We start from the raw sequence: 14,145 nt of genomic DNA, 5'->3' as shown, positions 1-14,145 counted from the left end.
ATGTTGGAGCTACTTGATTATATGGTTGACCTGTCTTTGTACATCACATTCTCATTGAAAATGACATCTCTGCTTCTATGATCTTTTGATTTTCATAGTCCCAAAACCGGTAACTGAACTCATCACCACCATAACCAACAAAGTCATTTGTTGGACTTGACATCAAGTTTACTTCTTTCAGCAGAATTTATGTGTACATAAGAAATACAACCAAACACTCTTAAGTGTGAAAGGTTTATTTATTTCTTGCTCCAAATTTCCTCTGGTATTTAACCATTCAAGGGAACTGAGGGCCCACGATTGATCAGGTAAGTTGCAGTGTTGATTGCTTCAACCCATAGCAATTTGGGCAATCCGACATGTATCCTCATGCTTCTGGCACGTTCATTCAGAGTTTTGTTCATGTGCTCTGCTACGCCATTCTGCTGCAGTGTCATGGGAACTGTTGTCTCCATCTTGATCCCATTATTTGAGCAGAAATCTCTGAATATACTGTTTTTATACTCTTTTCCATTATCAGACCTCAACTGCTTGACTTTCAAACCAGTCTCATTTTCCACCATAGCCTTCCATTTTCTGAATATATCAAAGACTTCTGATTTCTTCTTCAGAAAATAAACCCACACCTTCCTTGTAGAATCATCGATGAATGTGACATAATATAGTGAGCCTGCAAGAGATGAAACTGGAGATGGTCCCCATACATCAGTATGACCCAACTCTAACTTTTTTGCCTTGGGTGTCTTGCCAATATTTGCAAAACTGACTTTCTTTTGTTTGCCAAAGATGCAATCCTCACATAGTTTGACATCTACATTCTTTAGATCTGGAAACTTCCCTTTTGACAAAAGCGTCTTCATCCCTTTCTCGCTCATATGACCAAGTCTTTGGTGTCATAGGTTTGATTTTCCATCAGTATATGCGACAAAATGATATTCTCTAAATTTGAGGTTATATAGAGAGTACCATTCTTCTTACCATGAGCAATGACGAGTGCTCCTTTGGTAATCTTCCATTCACAACCTGAAAAGGTTGTACTATATCCTTCTCCATCAAGCTGTTCTACAGAAATCAAATTCCTTTTGAGGCCAGGAATATGTCTCACTCCTGTCAGCTTCCAGGTGGCCTGGTTTGGCAACTTTAATCGAATGTCTCATTTTTCGACGTACTTCAAAGTTTCATCATCAGCTAGATGAACCTTCTCAAAATCACCATTGACATAGTTCTCCATGATTTCTTGGCATGGGGTGGAGTGGAAAGATGCCCCTGAATCCAAGATCCATGATTCAATCGGACTGTTGACGCTTATAATCATGGCATCACATGTCTCCTCTGTCATGTTGTTAGATTCTTGTGCGCCAGTATCTTTCTTCAGTGCTCGGTAATCTCTTTTAAAGTGACCATTCTTGCCACAATTATAACAGGTAAAATCTTTCTTTCCCGTTCTTGATTTTCCCCTTCTAGATTTGAATCTGCCACAATTTGAATTTCTATATGAAGTTCTCCCTCTAGACTCCGTGTGCAAGGCTAAGGAGGTTAATGCTTCACCCGATTCTCTCCGTCGAATTTCTTCGCTCAATACCAGATCCCGAACATCATCGAATTTTAATTTATTGTTTCCCGACGAGTTGCTGACTATTGTAACAGTAGCATTCCAACTATCTGGTACATATGATAAGAGAATTAAAGCTCGAAGTTCATCATCGAACTCAATTTCCACGGAACTCAACTAGGTTGTGATAGTGTTGAGTTCATTTAGGTATTGAGCCACTAATGCCCCTTCTTCCATTTGCAAATTGAATAACCGCCTCATCAAATGAACTTTTTTGAGGCCGATGGCTTCTCATACATACTAGAGAGAGTCGTCATAAGACACGTCGTGGTCTTTTCCTTTGCTATGTTGAAAGCAACATTGCGGGATAACGTTAGTCGGATAACTCTGAGTGCTTGTCTGTCGAGAAGAGCCTAGTCTTCATTCTCCATGCCCTCTGGTTGTTTCCTGAGAGAGGTTGATATAGATTTTTCTGGTACAGAAAATCTTCAATCTGCATCTTCCAAAAGCCAAAGTCCGCACAATCAAACTTTTCAATTTTCACATTCCCTTCGTCTGCAGCCATCGCTCCCACTCGAATCTGGCTTCGTTTGGATCGTTTCTGATAATTCTTGCGAACCACCGTGTATTAGAACACCTCCGTCGATAAATTTGTACCGTCGACAAAATTTTTACTATTCATGTGAATAGTAATGAATAGTAATCTCGCAAAAAATTGATAAAATTCACAACCAAAAGCTTTGATACCAGTTGTTGGGTAATTAACCGAGTAACGAGTAATTTCCTATAACCAGATTAGTGAGAATACGAAATAAAAGCGGAAAAATAATACCGAAATTGATAACGGAGTTCAGCCAATTATACCTACGTCTCCGGACTACTGCAGATCTTTTACTAAGAGAGAAAATTTACAGGTGTTTACAAAACACTCACTACTCACAATAAAACTCTCTAGTATTGGGAGAAAGAAATGATTTGGAATGATTTTGAAGCTAAATGGGTAAGGGTATTTATAGTTGAAGCTTAGGGACTAATCTTTGAAAATACCCTAAAGGGAAAACCAGCAGTTCAGCCTTGGAAAACATCCGAGACTTCAAATCGATTATTTATAAATGGAATATCAAAGTCTTTGGACACATAAGGAAGAGGAAAAATAACATTTTAGCTCACCTTAGGTAATAGATTTTTTTTTGCTCGGTAAATTAAATTTATTAATAATTTAACAAACCTAAGTTAAGTAAGTTAAGAGCCTCATTAAAAACACCCCTAACCTAAATAGAGGAAAAGAGTACTCAAAGCTAGGTGCAAGGAACAAAATCAAAAAGAAGTTAACAAACCATTACAACGAGAAGTCAATCCCAAATATCAACCAAACTACTTACCTTTACAGCACTAAAGTGAATCTAACAAGAACACTAAAACACCATGTCTAGGAGGGTACCTAAATTAATACTCAAGATGTGAGCTTCTGCAAACCACCTTACCCAAAATCACAGCCCGACTTAGAATCAAACATAGCAATAAGCTAATTGTAGCAACAAAGCAACCAATGACGTTCTCTAACCCCCCCCAAGACACAAGAATCCAATCACCTGAGTGCACAGACTACTTGTAAACAACCCCGCTAACCACCAATTCCCCAAGGTTCCTACAACCAAGCTAGAAGAGAGACAGTAAACTCCGCACCAGCAACAATAACCAAGAGCGCAACAACCCTTATGGACATCACGAAACAACCTAGCCTATCGCTAAAAGAACATCAGCAACAAAGCAAAACGAGAACAATCACCACAATGTTATTGCAACATAATAACAATGACTTCCCACCCTTCAACCTGGGAATATTGAGACAATTTATCAAACTCATCGAAAGTATCTCATCAACGCAAATGACTCAAAGAGGGTTACAAACCATATCAACGCCACTTGGGAATCTGTTTCAACTCCCTTATCTTTGAATTTGAAAAGAGTTATGCAATTCCCTTGAAAACAAGATCACTTAGCGAATAAATTGTTTCTCACCAAAGATAAGGCATTCGAATAAAGTATATAACAACTCCAAACATTTTCATCTTCAACTATATTTTTCCATTCAAAAAACAAAAAATGTTGGCACTATTCCCCAATAATTCTTCAACTTTCAACTACATGTTGCTTAGTCTTCAAAAGAAAACCATCCTCAAAACCCCAAAAACTAGCTTCAACAAAGGCTACATGATCCACTATTCCCCAATAAATCCACCCGCTTCATCTTTACTTACTCCAAAGTAGCAAACGACCCAAAACCAGCTCAGTAATGGCTACATGATCTACTATTCCCCAATAAATCAACCCACCTCAACTTCTCTTACATTAAAGCACAATTGATAATAAAAAAAACTAAAATTACCACAGAACCAAAAACTACATACCACATAACCTCAATAAACAAACTTACATCGAACACTAGAACCCCAACTAAAAATCCTTAATACACTTTTATCGCTACACCACCAGAATCTATTTTTGCAATTATATAGCCTCTTGTCAATTTGAAACATCTTTAGAGCCTAACATATTTCTTCAACAACAAAAGTTCATTCCAAAGCACTACTTGCTCATAAACAAAACACAACCTAAATACACAAAAAAGAAAGAAACATACCAATTTAATGTGAAGTTCCTTGCGCTTCCATCAGAACTTGATTCTTGAGTTAAGAAACGATATCCACCCAAAAGCAACAGAAGCCAAACTCGTCTAATGCCTCATCTTCACACTCATGCGACAACAACATCTCTACTCTAAACTCCTATAATAAAAAGCATCAAACAATAGATTTTGCTCCCACCTGAAACGTATAACAAAGATAGAAAGGATTATTATCACAGAACTACTAACTACCAGTGGACCCTAACACCGTTCAAACCAACTTTAGTTCATTTCTAACAATGCTAATTCCTTCACCACCTCAAGCTCATCTCCAATTATTTGGATTCCTAGACTTGTTCCCAAAGCCAAAGTTTCCTCGGCTTCTTTATACGCATCCAACCATCTTCTTTTAAATCTGAATCAGATAACGACCTTCCCGATAGCTCTGAGGGCTCCAAATCTTTTATCTTCAATTTGTCTTCTTAATCGCTCTATCCCTTTTTCTTCTACTTGGAGCTGACAAAACTTGATCTTGTAGTTTCAATAGAGACTCATACGTTTTCGATTTTTTGTTTTTTCTCAACTACTCTAAATCTGGAAAGATATTATCCAAATCATTTTTCATAAAATCAACTTTGCTCGTTCCCATCGACATAGAATATTTAGGAAGATTTTCTTCAGGTCTTTGATTTTTCAACTCATCCAATTCTAAAACCCACAAATTCTTCGCAAGGACTTACTTGTTATTAGATTCCTCACCTGTCGACCCCCCAATGCCCAAGCCCTTTATGCCCTTAAGAACCCTCGATTTGTTATGGTCTATTATTTATTTTTATTATCAACTGGATCCACAAGTTTTGGCCCACCTGAACCAACAACAACCTTAAAATCCACACCAACCACTCCTTCTAGATTCTGCAAGTGATTCATAACAACATTAGTTGCTAAAGAAAATATTTCTCTACCCATATTGAAGCTAGCGTCTTCAATTTTCAAGGAACTACTCTCAACCTTCTTGCCAACTTCTCGATTATTTTCTATGGGCTCCTCAAGAAAACTTTAACCTTCCCTATTGAACCTTCAACTCTTTTAGCTTCAACTTCAAAAGGAAAACCTGACTTCCCACCAGAATTGGATTGATTTTTGCTATCAAGTTTTTCAACCGAAAGCCCATATTCAGATACAATCACTTCCTTGACCCAACTTGCTTCTAGCCCGGCCAACCCAATCTTGTCGTCAACCTTTGACCTCTTTATGGATTCGCGATTTCCATCAGTTCGAGAAGGATCCTGAGCAACCATATTAATTCCTCCACCACTAAATTTTGTTTCATTCAGATAGCGTGTTTTATCGGGTAAATGAATGTCATCATTTCTATTGAATTTGTTTCCAAAGCTACATGTGATTAATGCGTGATCCCTCACCTCTTCATTTCTCTCAACCTTAGTCGATGATGAGCCATAGTTATCCTTTTTCGATGGGCTCATCCGAATATCCTCCTTTTGATCATTCGAACCTCTATTCATATTTTGTTTGATTCCCCATTGATTTGATATTCCACGTCATACGAGATGCCAATTTCCAATACTCGAATCAAGTGAATATAGTTTCCAATTTATATCTCCATTGTTTCATCGATCCTCTTATCTTGGTTTGTAGATATCAGAATCGTTACGTTCTCACAATCGATGGAATAATCTGCATTCTCACCTAAAGATTCAAAATTTCCTATAATTCCGCCACCTTTTAAGGATAATATGATTCAAGCATTGTAATGGGACACCAGATACCTTAATCCAGGTCGCCCTCTCTGTATTATCCATCGATTCTACCAGAGCTCAAACTTCGAGAAGATTTCTTTGAGATATGCCAGTTCAAGTCTTCTAACATCATGAACAATTCGTCATCTTCAAAGCTTAATAGAAAAGATTTGCCTCCGATTCGCTGGACTTTGATACTCTTCATTCCCCATTTTTGCAACCGAAAACTAATCTCCCTCACGCTGCAGACCGTTGACATCTTGCCCACCAGGCATCTTTTCAATTTTCACAAGACCTCATTCTTTACAAAGCTTTTTATTCGCTTCATTGAACTCACCTCTCTTCTGCCCAACTTTCCAACTTCTTTCTCTTTAGCCTGAAAATTACAGACCTATTCCTACTCTTGATTCAAGTTCCTTTGAAATGCCTCCTTAGATGCCTCTGGATGATTGAACATACCACCCCTCCTCCTTGTCTCCCTATCAACGTTTCTTAGACCTCCCACTCTTGATAATCCTCTAGACTTTTCAAACTAAACCGATGAAAACCGTTAAGCTTCTCCATAACATGTTCTGCTTCTACATTGCTTCCAAACCTAACAAAACCAAACCACTTACCTCCTCTGCTTAGCTTATTTGCAATGAATGCACCAACGACATTCTCGTATCGAGCAAATGTGAACCATAGACCCTTCCAATGTAAGGCCTTGGAATATTTTCCACAAACAACGAAACTGCACGAGTTGCTGTTGAACCATTCAACTTCTCCATTTTCCTAAAACTATATACGGAACACTTGATTTTCAAACTTTCGATCCTAATATACTAAACACTTGATGCACATAGCCTTAACAAACACCTCGGATTGTTATTCTTACCTCAGGAGAATAGATAAACAATTGCAGCGTAAACAATCGGTATTCCTTAAAAATCTAGAAGCTCAACTCCAAGCGGACCTAAATGATGTGCTAGAACAAGAAGAATCATTATGGAAACAAAAAATCTTGCACTTAATGGGCATTGCACGGAGATAGGAACACTATGTACTATCATGCATCGACAATGACTCGTAGGAGAGCAAACACCATCACAACTTTGAAAAATATTGATGGAGATTGGTGCATAGACCAAGACGAGTTAGCACTTATAGCACGCGACTTCTACATAAATCTATTCACTTTCTCAGGTTCCAACTGTCTCAACTATGAAACAAGAGGAAAGTTTAGGAAATTATCAGAGTTAAGACGGAAGGCCCTTAGCGCTCTTATATCCGACGATGAAATCAAAGCAACTTCTTTCAACTTGGGCCCTCTCAAAGCACCTGAAATTGACGACTTCCAGGCAGTCTTCTTTCAAAGAAATTGGGATATTGTGGGGCTGTTAGTATGTTCCTGCATACGCCAAATATTTGAAAGTGGAAGCTTACCATCAGAATTGAACAAGACACTCCTAATATTACTCCCTAAAGTTGTAGTACCGTCCGACCGATTAGCCTATGCATCGTAATCTAAAAGGCATTGACCAAGATCATAGTTAAAAGACTGAAACCTCTCCTCCTAGGATGGTCTCAGAGAAACGAACAAGCTTCGTTCCTGGGAGAGCAATCACCGACAACATCATCATCACTCAAGACGTGATACATTTAATGAGAAGAAAATCAGGAAAGACTTGGATGGATGATTATTAAGATCGATTTGGAGAAAACTTATGACAAGCTAGAATGAGACTTTATTGACAACTTGGAAGATTTAGACATTCTTGTTCTACTCTGAAACCTCATAATGCAATGAGTCTCGAGTATCGACTCTGATTCTTTGGAATGGAGCAGTGACAAATTTATTCCACCCTTTTAGAGGTATTCGGCAAGGCGATCCACTCTCACCATACCTCTTTGTACTATGCATGGAGTGGCTCGCACAGAAGATCCATATTAAGGTCCACTAGGGGATTAGAAACCATTCAAAAAGTCAAATAATAGCTTAGGTACATCTCACCTATTTTTTTGCAGATGTGATACTTTTTGCTAAAACTTCAATGGATCAAGTAGCTATTATCAGTGATACATTGAATCACTTTTGCGAAACTTCATGTTACAAAGTTAGCTTGCCAAAGACCACCATATTATACTCGAAGAATGTTGCAACCTCTATTCGCTCTTTAGCACTTAATAACTATATATTCGATTAAATGAAATAATGTTTAATATTAAAGAAATTCAAAACCAACCTTCTGTTTATCTTTTTAAAAAACAATATTTCCAAATTCTATATCCTTTTTCTATTTCCAGAGTAAAAGGGGAGAGGGTATTTTCCTATACAAATATCTCAACCTTTGGAAGAGACTACAGTGGTGAATGAACAATTATCATTATTGCAGGAAATTGTATAAATGATGAGGCCTAGCACAACCTCAGACTTGAGGTTTTGCTTGCAATATTAAGGTTACAATCTAGTAATAGGTCCAGGTAAGCCATTCACTTTCATCATACATTGATACTTACTTGGAACAATAGCATCTGCTTTTGAACACAGATCGACCACCGCTGGTGCATGCCCGTAGTAATCCCGATCTTCGTTCAAAAGCACTTTTGGATACTGAGGCCGTCGCCGCCACACCATCTTTGGAGGGACCACTTCATTAACCTTGGCCTTCATCCAATAATGGGAGCCACGCCAACTCTCATATCTAAATACTCCACAAAGAAGGGCTTGATGACCAGATGGCCCAATGTGAACTTCGGAACAATGTTTGCAAACTTTTGCGGGATAGACCATAAGCAGCTTCTTAACACCGGATCTAAGTGTCTCCCATGCCTTGAAGGTGCCATTTGCTACCACCCTTATATCATCATCGGAAAAAGACTCAATTCCACTGATTCCGCCACAAGATTTTTATTCGGTGGTTAATGAACCAGATCTCAAGATTTCATGTGTTACATCTGCTCCTGCTTCCATGCAAAGCTCCACGATTGCGGGAACACGTTCGAAATTGAATCTTTGCTGGTGTTTGATAGCACCCTGAAACATGTTGTGCAGATGAAAAGCTTCTACAGGGACAAGCATGTCATTCAAGCCACCATGGACCCATTCATGAACCCGATTCTTTCCAATGCGCCTATATCCGTGACAAGTCTGGATTAAATGACCTTTCTCACCAATGTATACCTTTGGACAAAACCTGCAAACATTTATATCAATAAATGGTTTTTTAAAAATTAATAATGAACATAGGTTAGAGAATAGAGTAACGCAGTAAAATTAGAGGGATTTTCTCAAATGTTTAAAAAAGAAAGGACTAGAAGTCAAACTGGTCAGCACTTTGGTTACTGGTACAACCGGATCAACCAATTGAACTGATGGACAGTTTGATGTTTTCTTGTTTTTAATGTTAAAATACTTTAACACTTATCTAATGTAAAATAAATTATAAAAATACTGAATAATTAACCCAAAAAAAGTTTTATCTCAATGCTAATATCTTTAGTTTTTGTAGAAATACCCAGTTTAGCACTTGTGTACTACAATGGATATGAATATATGACCTCTAAAGATACCTCCAAAATACATGAAAAATTAAGGAAAATCAGACCAGAAGACATATTCGGCAGTCACACTCAACTCCAAACAACATAGTTATTTACACCTTTAGTCTTTCCACAGAACATTAAAAGTGTAATTCTAACGAATTATTTTTGGAGTCATCAACAATTACTGAAATGTCCAGACAAATTTATCACTTTGTCAGCCTACCCAAAAGTCTTGGTTTGCATATGCTATAGCAGTTAGGTCTAGCATGAATGAAAGCTTACTTCGTACCATTTATAAACGAGGCAAAATCAGATTAAGGTGTATTTCAATATATAGATTAAATGAGGGGCAGTGGGTCCTACTTGCAAGCAACTATGGGGAGTCGTTTGAGAAGGGTGAAGACTCCTTGGAAAAGCAGTTCTCTGGCCTTGAGAACCTCTTCAGCCGCTGGAATCATTCCAGGCACTGGATAATCCTTGGCTCGATTCTCAATTCTCTCGAGTATCATTGGCCTAAGCTTCTTCAGGTCTATTTTCGAGCTGTATGATCTCCAATGAACCCTGAATGCCATCGGCACGGCATAGATCCTGCTAACAGACATTGCATTAAAGATCCTGAGAACAGCAGAAGTAAGAAGTAGAAGCATCATTGATATGTTTCCAACTTCCAAAAACAAGAATATGACTTTCTCAGTTAAATTCTAGATTTTACCTAAAGAATTTGAAGATTTAAGAAATTAAAAAAACATAAAAGAAAAGTGAATAAGGTTGACAATTTGGGAAAGCCGAAAAGCATCACCTAAGGAGTCAAGCATCATAGAGAAAGCCGATGGATCTCCCATTGAAGCTCAAGGGCTTTCAATTTTGAGAGAAGAATAGAAGCTTTTCTTTCTTCTTCTCTTGGTTTGAACTTGATGAGTCTTTGTTGGTCCAAACTGTCGGATTTACTTTGGCTTTTCTCTTCATCTTTTCCGGGTTGCTTCTTAGACGACAACGGCCTTTTTATTTATTTATTTTTCCATTAAATGGCTTCTTTTGTCTCGTATACTCGGGTAGTTAGAGGCAGAGCATGAGCCTAGTGATTCTCCCTAGAAGTGTTGAATCCGTTAATTCGGTAATCATAACCGAATTAATCGATTTTTTTAACCGTTAATCGAACTGAAATTTATTAGAAAATTATTAAATCAAACCGAATAAATTTCAGTTAATTCGATCAATTTTTGAACTAATCGAAATTTTTAAAATTTTCTAATTTATATAACAATTGAATTTTTTTAATTAAAATTGAATATTTTTTAATTAAAAAAACAGTTTACAATTAATTTAAATAATATCTATATTTTATAATTAATTAATATTGATTTAGATTTAAAAGTTATTGGATCTTAAATTATTAATTGGGTTTTAATTGATTTAGGTTGAGTCTATATGTTATACATAATATATTTAATATTTAAAAATTAATTTCGGTTAATCTGGTTAATTCAGTTATTAACCGATTTTGAACTTAATTAACCGTTAACCGAATTATAAAAAAATTATTAATTATTTTTCGACCGAACTAATTCGATGACCAATCTAATTAACCGAATTAATTCGGTTCGATCAGTTAATTCGGTTAAAACCGAAAAATAAACATCTCTATTCTCCCATCCAATAATTAAAATAAGACTAAAAAATAATGTGCCCAGTTTGATTGATTATTGGTCAAACGAAAATTTGAATCAGGCAACGTATCACTAAAGCATATTATCTTTATTAAATAAATATTAAAATTTTATACTTAAAGTATCATTTTTATTTAATTTTAGTATTTTAATTTTTAAAATTATTGACGTAATATTTATGTGGTATAATATATATTTTTTTGCTTTTAATTACTACATCATTTTTTACTTTTAGTATGAATCAATCTTGAGTATCTTACATAAGAAACAAATCACTCAACCATTGAGCTAGACTAGTTAGTTATTTGGGTAAATTTCACACATTTTAAATTTAATTTATATAACAATATCACCATAAAATCAATATTTTTATAATTATAAGATTCAAATTCGAGACACTTTAAATTAATCATGTAAAGCTTAGTCACTCAACTATAGTGTATTTTTTTATTATACTGAACTTAATACTTACTTATATTATTACTAAATTAAAAGTTATTTTTCACTTTATTTAGAAATTAAAAAAATAATTAAAAAAATTCATATATTTTATAAAAATTAAATGAAATAATTATAAAAGGTATATTTATAATATTATAAAAATATTTATTTATTTTTAAAATTCAATTAATTAATTATTTAAAATAATATTATTTTTAAATTATCTATTTAATTTTAGATAATTTAAATTTAGGGTAAATTATACATTTACTATCCAACTATTACTTTGGTTCATACAATATTATTCAAATTTAAATAGATAATTTAAAAATAATAATATTTCAAATAAATATATAATATGATTTTAAAAAATAAATATTTTCATAATATTATAAATAAACTTTTTAGAATAATTTAATATAAATTTTATAAATACATAAAAGTAATTATTTAATTATTTTTTATTTTTAAATAAAGTGAAAATCTATTCTTTAATTTAATAATGATACAAGTAAATATTAAGTTTGAAAATATTAATTTTGTGGTGATATTATTATATAAGTTAAATACAAAATGATAAAATTAATATAAATGGTTAGCTTAATTCAATGGTTGATTGCCTTACATTTCATATAAGAAGCCTGGGTTTAATTCATGCTAAGAGTAAGAATAGTTTCTTTTATTTTTTTCTCATAATTGGTGAAGTGTATCACTATTTAATTGGTTGAATAAAATTAATTAAAAAATACAGAGAAATAAAAAATGATGTGAAAAATTAAAAAATAAAGACAAATTGACATGTCATGTCAATCACATTATCGTTAATGATTTTGAAAAAAAAAAATTTAAGTACTAAAACGAAATAAAATGATAGTGTGAGTCCTAAACGTATAATTTATACATTCAATATTTACTTAATAAAGACAATTTAGTTAGTAATATATTTCAGTACGTCACTTTAATGATATGTTACGCTATACGACGTGTATTGTAATCTCATCCTATGAATAAAGTATTAATTTAAAATATTATTAATGCAACCTAATATATTATAATAATATTTTCAGTTGTAATTTAGAGTCTTATTTGAATTTATTGAAACTAATATTTTAAGTTTCAACAGGAATTGTTATCCCCTTTACCTAATTTATTATGATTTCGTCTTACATTTTAAGTTATAATTTAAAATTTTATTGACATCAACCTGAAGTGTTATATATTTCAATAACAATCACGACTGCAACATAAAATGTTATTTGAGTTTGTGAACTGATGTAAATTTAATTTGTGGGTTAACATTTCAGGTTGCTACCTGAAATGTTACTCATTTTATATACTTTGTTATGATTTTGGGTAATATTAGATTGCAACATAAAATATTAACATGAGCCACCTAAAATATCATGGATTCTAATAATATTTCTTGTTTCAACTTAAAATGATTAGATAAGTTTGTAAATTAATTAAAACTTAATTTGAGAGTTAACATTTTAGGTTATAATTGAAAATGTTACTCATTTTACATTTTTTTTGAATTAATCACTGGTATTCGATCTATTAACTAATTCAGATCTAATTTGCTCCATTCACAAACGTTATGGTTCGAACCTCTGACCTTATTTAAGAGATCTAGTGCCTCACCCTACTTGATCAACCACTTGTTGGCCTCACCCAGTAAACATTTTTTTGCTTAGCTACTTGAATAGTAAAAACATGTACATTTTTGTAATTTGTATGATATCGTTTTCTTTGTAGGCTTGGTTGGACCCAGATAATTTACCTTCAAGAATGTCTTGTGTTTGTGATATATGTGGATAACCTTTACAATTTCTACTACAGGTACCTTTTTTGTGGTTTTTTTGTAATGTATTTCTGATTGAGTTATACTTTAAACCCGAATCAATTCCAATAAATGTAGTATTTTGTTTTATATATTTGTTGTATTAGAAAAATACGAGTGCTTTATTACCCTTCTGAGTCACTCTGCTTGATTCGTTACTTGAATTTGAAATGCTGAAACTATTTGATACTTATATTTTTACTCATTTACTCGGGAGTTTTGCTCTTTGATTTGAGTTAATCACATGATTGAGAGGTAAGGGGCAGAAGTAAGCTGATTGTGCTAATTCTCACATTGGTTGAATTCCTAGGTTTATGCTCCATTAGTTGAAAAAGACTCAACATTTCATCGAAAATTATTTGTATTCATGTGTCTGTCCATGAAATGTCTTCTCCGAGATCAACATGAACAATGGAAGCGTCATCCGGATAAGCAATCAAGGAGGTATATTAACTAATATCTGTCACGCTCTTGCTTTTTTCCCCATTTCCATGTTAGTAGTATTTTCAATGTGCTTTCTCTTGCTAATTATGTATTTTTTCTCAAGTGTTAAGGTTTTCCGTTGCCAATTGCCTCATGCTAATGAGTTGGCTGATGAGTTATTAGATGGGTGGCTAGGACAGCCAATATTGAGGCTGATGAGTTGGCTAAGTCTGGTATTGGTTAATTTTACTTTGTTGTTGGGGTATTTTATTTTGGGTTATTAGGTTGTTTGTAAGGGTTTTATCTTG

The 14,145-nt window shown here is 34.3% G+C and overlaps 1 long non-coding RNA gene and 1 pseudogene across 1 annotated transcript; one reads left to right on the top strand and one right to left on the bottom strand.

Annotated features, from left to right (window-relative positions):
• Nucleotides 1-8,332: 8,332 nt before the first annotated feature.
• On the bottom strand, nt 8,333-10,100 carry LOC120177069 (annotated as a pseudogene).
• Nucleotides 10,101-13,305: 3,205 nt separating this feature from the next.
• Nucleotides 13,306-13,998, top strand: LOC120177102. Its single transcript, XR_005521373.1, has 3 exons — nt 13,306-13,413; nt 13,725-13,858; nt 13,962-13,998. It is a non-coding gene; the product is annotated as an uncharacterized LOC120177102 (long non-coding RNA).
• The last annotated feature ends 147 nt before the right edge of the window (nt 13,999-14,145 follow it).

Source organism: Hibiscus syriacus, unplaced genomic scaffold, assembly GCF_006381635.1.
Source record: "Hibiscus syriacus cultivar Baekdansim isolate YM2019G1 unplaced genomic scaffold, ASM638163v2 tig00112281_pilon, whole genome shotgun sequence".
Classification (NCBI taxonomy): domain Eukaryota; kingdom Viridiplantae; phylum Streptophyta; class Magnoliopsida; order Malvales; family Malvaceae; genus Hibiscus; species Hibiscus syriacus.
The sequence above is the reverse complement of the archived record's forward strand: the minus strand, read 5'-3'. Positions and strand labels throughout refer to the sequence as shown.